This window comes from Capra hircus, chromosome 10, assembly GCF_001704415.2.
Source record: "Capra hircus breed San Clemente chromosome 10, ASM170441v1, whole genome shotgun sequence".
NCBI classification, from domain to species: Eukaryota; Metazoa; Chordata; class Mammalia; order Artiodactyla; family Bovidae; genus Capra; species Capra hircus.
Window position 1 is genome coordinate 80,887,576 of NC_030817.1, and position 6,815 is coordinate 80,894,390.

Sequence of the window (6,815 nt, forward strand, 5' to 3'; positions counted from 1 at the left end):
GGAAAAAGACACTAGCATGATAGGGCCTCCACGCTCAGAAACCTGCAGACCCTGGAGGGCCAGGCTGGGCTGGGCAGAGGTCTGTTTCACGAACCTGGACCACTCTCAATCCTTTCAGCTCCCATGCGCAGCCTTGACCTTTAGAGATGAAAGACTCAAGGAGAGCCTCAGCCAGTCCCTGCTTGGCCCTGAGCAGAGCTGAGGTCCATGTGAGAAAGTGGGCAGCCACCGTCATGGGGCTGTGAACCAGAGCCAGAGACAGACTCCTGGCCCCCTTCCCCAGGCAGGCAGCTTGGAGTGGAATCCTGACTCCCTCCTCTGTCCCTGCTTCTCCACACCGGGATCCTGAGCCCAGCTTAGCAGGTCTTGTGCGACACCAACAGAGACAAGGTGGGAGCCTGGAGGTAACAGGGCTTTAGCTGGGGTGCAGCCTACCCAGGGACAGCATCTGAGTACCCTTGGGATAATAATCACAATCATTGCTCACATTTATGGAGCAGGCCCCCAGGCCACAACTATGCTGAGGTCATTTTGTAGCATTATTTCATTTAATCTTCACAGTAATCTGACAAGAGGAGAAGGCAATGGCACCCCACACCAGTACTCTTGCCTGGAAAATCCCATGGGCGGAGGAGCCTGGAAGGCTGCAGTCCATGGGGTCGCGAAGAGTGACTTCACTTTCACTTTTTGCTTTCGTGCTTTGGAGAAGGAAATGGCAACCCACTCCAGTGTTCTTGCCTGGAGAATCCCAGGGATGGGGGAGCCTGGTGGGCTGCCATCTATGGAGTTGCCATCTACAGGGTCGGACATGACTGAAGTGACTTAGCAGCAGCAGCAGCAGCAATCTGACAAGGTAGGAACTATCACTATCCTCATTTTTCACATGAGAAGACTGAGGTTCAGAGAGGTTAAGTAACTGGCCCAAAGTCACAGAGCCTGTGCCACCCTCCCCACCATCAGCATGTAGGTGATACCCGGCTCTGTCATCTAGCAGCAGTGTGACCTTGAGCAAATCCGTTTGCCTCTCTGAGCCTATCCACCTCATCTATAAAATAGGTCTGATAGTCCTCACCTACCTCATCGTGGGCTATGGGGCTTTGATGAGATGCGGGATGTGAAAGCACTTGGTAAATGCCAGGGTATAGGACATGCACTGTGGTCAGTGCAACCCCCACCCAGATTCCAGGGGTGTCCAGGTGGGGAGCCCTGAGTGGAGTGGGCAGAGAAGCCACTTCCATCGACTGGGAGCTATCCCCGGGTCACTGCTTCACTTTGTCCCCCACAGTACCTTGATTCACTGCCCCTTGTTCAGAGCAGGGGGTAAGGACACCACTCCTTGGGGACCTCCCTCCTGCACATTTTAATTAAGACAGATTCACAACCCACCTGTCAGGAGGGGTCTCTGCTCCTCTTGTGGGGGGCCAGAAGGGCCTGACGAGCAACCTAGCAGCACCTACTGCGCTTGTGCAGTCCCAGCAATGGGGAAGATAGAGATTGTGCAGGCCAGTGTGGAACAGGTGCTGAGGACGCTATCAGGATGAGATGGGCCAGGCCTAGGCTGCCTGCTTTGCAGTATGGGAATCTCCCTTCAGGCCCAGGGTTAAGGTCAGAGCCCTAAGGATCTAGTCTAGGTGCGGCCTCCAGAGTGGCAATCCAGCCAGAGGGGGTTGGAGCGGGGTGGGTGGTGGCTAGCTCTTCCTGGCCCAGGCCTGAGAACCTGGGGTCTAAACTCATTTATCAGACCCAGGAAATGCTCAGGCAGTTGGGGCTGATCAGTGATGGAACCCTGGTTCAGAGGATGAATGCCAATCACCCAGGGCCAGCTGGGTTCTGCCCTGACAGTGAGGAGGGGGCAATCCAGAGCAGCCCCGCCTCACCCCAGGTATGGACACACCTAGCTCTGAAGAAAGACATCCAGTGCTACCTCTAACACTTGATTTTCCTCTCCAGTGGCAAGATTAGTTTCAGACTTACAGTCTCTCGTCTTTACAAGTCAAGGAAAAGAAACCTACATGATAGTACCCATTTCTCCAAGGAAGAAACTGAGACCCAGAGCCAGGGGTCTCTGAAAGAGTCCCGGGGAAGGCATTGACCTTGCCTGGGAGCCCCTTCCCCACCCTCACTCTGGCTTTCTGTGATTGCATGTGGTCCCTGTTAACAGCCCTCAGTTAGCCAGACCTGTTCCTTGGTCCCCCACCTGGCTACTTGCCTCAAATAGGGCAGAGGTATGAGGGTGTCCAGAGAAGGTGATGGCACCGCACTCCAGTACTCTTGCCTGGAAAATCCCATGGATGGAGGAGCCTCGTGGGCTGCAGTCCACGGGGTCACGAAGAGTCGGACACGACTGAGCGACTTCACTTTCACTTTTCACTTTCATGCCTTGGAGAAGGAAATGGCAACCCACTCCAGTGTTCTTGCCTGGAAAATCCCAGGGACAGCGGAGCCTGGTGGGCTGCCGTCTATGGGGTCGCGCAGAGTTGGACACGACTGAAGCGACTTAGCAGCAGCAGCATGAGGGTGTCCTAGAAAAGGTGGGGGGATGGGTATTTGTTCTAGAAGACCCCCCAAATGACTTAACTTCCTTCATAACTATGCCACCTCCAGTCTGGACCTTGCTGCCAGTGGCGTGGGATCCCCATGACTTTCTTATGACTTGAAATGGAGAACGTGGACACTTAGGGAAAGAGCTATACCAGTCAGAGTTGTTGAGCCACAGATCTTGCTGCTTCTGAGTAGTAAGCTCCCTGTCCTTGAGCAGTCACAGTACCCCTAAGACCTCCCCCTCAACCCTCATGCTCCTCCGGGCACAGTCCCTCCCTGTTCTTCCCCACTTCCAAGCCTTTGCTGGTTTCTTTTTTATTTTATTTATTTATTTATTTTTTATTTGTCTGTGGCAACATGTGTGTGCTCAGTTGCTTCTGACTCATTGTGACCCCACGGACTTCAGCCTACCAGGCTCCTCTGTCCATGGGATTCTCCAGGCAAGAGTACTGGTTGCCATTTTGGAAGATCTCCAGGGGATCTTCCCGACCCAGAGATCAAACCAGCCATCTCCTGTGTCTCCTGCATTGTGGGCGGATTCTTTACCGCTGAACCACCGGGGAAGCCCACGTGGGATCTTTAGTTGCAGCATGTGGGATCTAGTTCCCTGACCAGGGATTGAACCCTGGCTTCCTATATTTTGAGTGGGGAGTCTTAGCCACTGGGCCACCAGGAAAGTCCCTTTGCTAGTTTCTGAGTTTCCTTACCCAGAATGTCCCATCAGATCTCCCTGTTAGCAAGAGATCTGATCCCACTGACCACCTCCTGTGTGCTTGGACTTGTGCTGACCCGTGCTGTGGAGGAGGCAGAGAGGGGCAGACCCTTGCGAAACAGCGTAGAGTCGTGATAATAGTTCACATTCATCGAGCATGCATTGTGCACTGAGTGTTGCTCTAAGTATTGTGTTTTGTTAAATCCTCACGGCAAATATGAGATAAGCATTTTTACTTATGCCTGTTTGCCAGATGAGGAAAGTGAGGCTCTGAGAAGTTAAATAATTTTCCTAAGGGCCCAGCATGGGTTACGGCACCAGGATTTGACCCCAAAGTCAGTGACTCAGCACTAAAACATCTACTGCAGTCAAAATCCTTGGTGGAGCCAGCACTCTGGTCTCTGGGAATGAGGGAGGGACCTGGGGCTCTTAGAGCCAGGTGGGTGTGAGTGAGAGCGTTGGGACAGGAAGCTTGTGAATGCCATTCAGTCTTTGGAGAACTTGGCTACTGTTAACCTGAATGTCACAGCTGTCGACACAAAGCCTGGTACCCAGTGGATTATGGGTTCAATAAATGTTTGTTGAATGAATGAATGAGCACCATTAGCAGAGAGGATTTGCTGTGCATTCATGCAATCAGCTTTTATTTCAGACTTCCTCCATGCCAGGTCTCATGTTACTGGTGCTCACACACACATACAACTCTCTGTGAGGGTCTGGTCTGATGAGGGCTGGGCAAAGTCAAAATGGAAGAGTGTGGGCTTTCAGTGCTGAGAAGCCCATAGGCAGTGGGTCCAGCCTGTGGTCCCTGGGAAAGGAGCCTGGAGCATGAGGCAGGAGACCAGCTTAGTGAAGAGATAGCTCTGTCCTTGTGGGGGCAGGGGTCCTCCATCTGATGCTACTTTCATGCGGCAGGCACATTGCAGTACCCGCATGTCTGAGAATCAGACACTGTTTTCGAGGCAAGGGATAGATGATCTGGTCTACAGAAGTGGTCTGATGAAACCAAGGGACGGAAAGTGGGGCCAAATATTCAGAGACCCAGCACAATCCCGTGCCCATCCCCTCTTCCTTGGGCCCTGTCACCTGAAGGGCAAAGAGGAAGCTGGGGGTTTAAGGCAGGCGCAGCCTTCTGCCTGTGCCCCTCCTGAGTTTCCCTTCTATGTTTCGATCTCCCCTCTCCCGCTGCCCCCCACATTGATATCCCATCCTCCAGCTGCAGCTTGCAGAGGAAAACTGACATTTACCGACCACGTAGTATATGCTGGGCATTGTGCTGCATGTCTTAACACATACTAAATGACAGATCTAGTTGTGCCTGGCACATAAGTTACTCGATAATTATTTATTAAATAAATGGATGGACCATAATCTTTATTTTAAAGGTGAGGGAGCTGATGAACAAACAAGGAATTTGTTTGAAGATGCACAGTAGGAAGTTGGTGGAGCTGGGGATTTACCATTGCTGTTATTATTAACACTATGTAAGAGCTACTATTTATGGGATACCTATTATCTGATGCATTAGTCACTTTACATAAATTACCTGCTTTATAGCAACCCTCCAAGTAACTGGGACAATTGGCATTTTACAAATGAGAAAACTGAGACCCAGAGAGGTGTAGTATTCATTCCCAAACAGCCAGCTCCTAAATGCAGTAATAGGATCTGGATCTAGACTTTCCCATGCTCCCCACACTCCCAGCTTCAGGATAACTGGAACCTCTGCAAATAGAAATGTTGTCAAAGTATGGATTTCCCTGGGCAAAACTAACCAGTGCTCACCAAGGATCAGGTCCTACTTTCTTCAACTCAGTCTTTAAGCCTCTGGGAGCAAGACTTCTAGAACATATTCTTGGTTCCCTGTGGGTCTGGGGCCTGGACTAGGGACCAACGGAAAACAGCCCCAGGTCCGAAATGTCCTCTTCTCCTTCTCATGTCTCCAGCAGAGTCAGGAAGACTAGGCTGCCCTCAGCCCAGGAAATGTCCAGCCCCTTTCTGCTATGGGCTGAACTGGCATTAGCTAGGGGCCAGAGTATCTAGGAAAGGCTTCTGGGTGGAGGAGGATTTGAAATGGAATTCATCTGCAATGGAGTAGAACTTGGTCATTTGGAAGTGGGAATGAGAGACTTCTGGGGCAGGTTCAGTTCAGTTCAGTCGCTCAGTTGTGTCCGACTCTTTGCAACCCCATGGACTGCAGCACACCAGGCTTCCCTGTCCATCACCACCTCCCGGAGCTTACTTAAACTCATGTCCATCGAGTCGGTGATGCCATCCAACCATCTCATCCTTTGTTGTCCCCTTCTCCCCCCACCTTCAATCTTTCCTACCATCAAGCTCTTTTCCAGTGAGTCAGTTCTTCGCATCACATGGCCAAAGTATTGGAGTTTCAGCTTCAGCATCAGTCCTCCCAGTGAATATTCAGGACTGATTTCCTTTAGGATTGACTGGTTGGATCTCCTTGCAGTCCAAAGGACTCTCAATAGTCTCCTCCAATACCTCGGTTCAAAAGCACCAATTCTTTGGTGCTCAGCTTTCTTTATAGTCCAATTTTTACATCCATACCTGACTACTGGAAAAACCATAGCTTTGACTAGATGGACCTTTGTTGGCAAAGTAATGTCTCTGCTTTTTAATATGCTGTCTAGGTTGGTCATAACTTTTCTTTCAAGGAGCAAGCATCTTTTAATTTCATGGCTGCAGTCACCATCTGCAGTGATTTTGGAGCCCAAAAGAGTAAATCTCTCACTGTTTCCATTGTTTCCCCATCTATCTGCATGAAGTGATGGGACTGGATACCATGATCTTAGTTTTCTGAATGTTGAGTTTTAAGCCAACTTTTCCACTCTCCTCTTTCACTTTCATCAAGAGGCTCTTTAGTTCTTCTTCACTTTCTGCCATAAGGGTGGTGTCATTTGCATATCTGAGGTTATTGATATTTCTCCCAGCAATCTTGATTCCAGCTTGTGTTTATCCAGAGCCGCATTTCTCATGATGTACTCTGCATATAAGTTAAATAAGCAGGGTGACAATATACAGCCTTGACGCACTCCTTTTCTGATTTGGAACCAGTCTGTTGTTCCATGTCCAGTTCTAACTGTTGCTAAATGACCCGGATACAGATTTCTCAGGAGGCAGGTAAGGTGGTCAGGTGAAACTGTACAAAGATGAGTGGCGTGGTCGTCAGGGGACAGCAGAGAAAGGCCTTGCTGAAGCAGAGTGTGCATGTGCACGCTGGCTCACAATAGAAAAGATGAGAACACATGCAGCAAGGGGATTGAGTCCCACGACCCCCTCAGAGCCACTGCATCCTCTTGACTGCAGGAGGGAGGCACTAGGCATCATTTCCCTGCCTAGTCTGAGACTGGGAGAAGAGAAATCAGGGAGCAAGATAATGTGTTATCTAGGAGAGACTATCATGATAGGGACCCACTGTAATGAATTGGTGAGAACATCACATGATTAGCACAATGGTAAGTAAAATAGTAAAAACACTGACTTAAAATTTAATGTTCAAAAAACTAAGATCATGGCATCTGGTCCCATCACTTCATGGCAAATA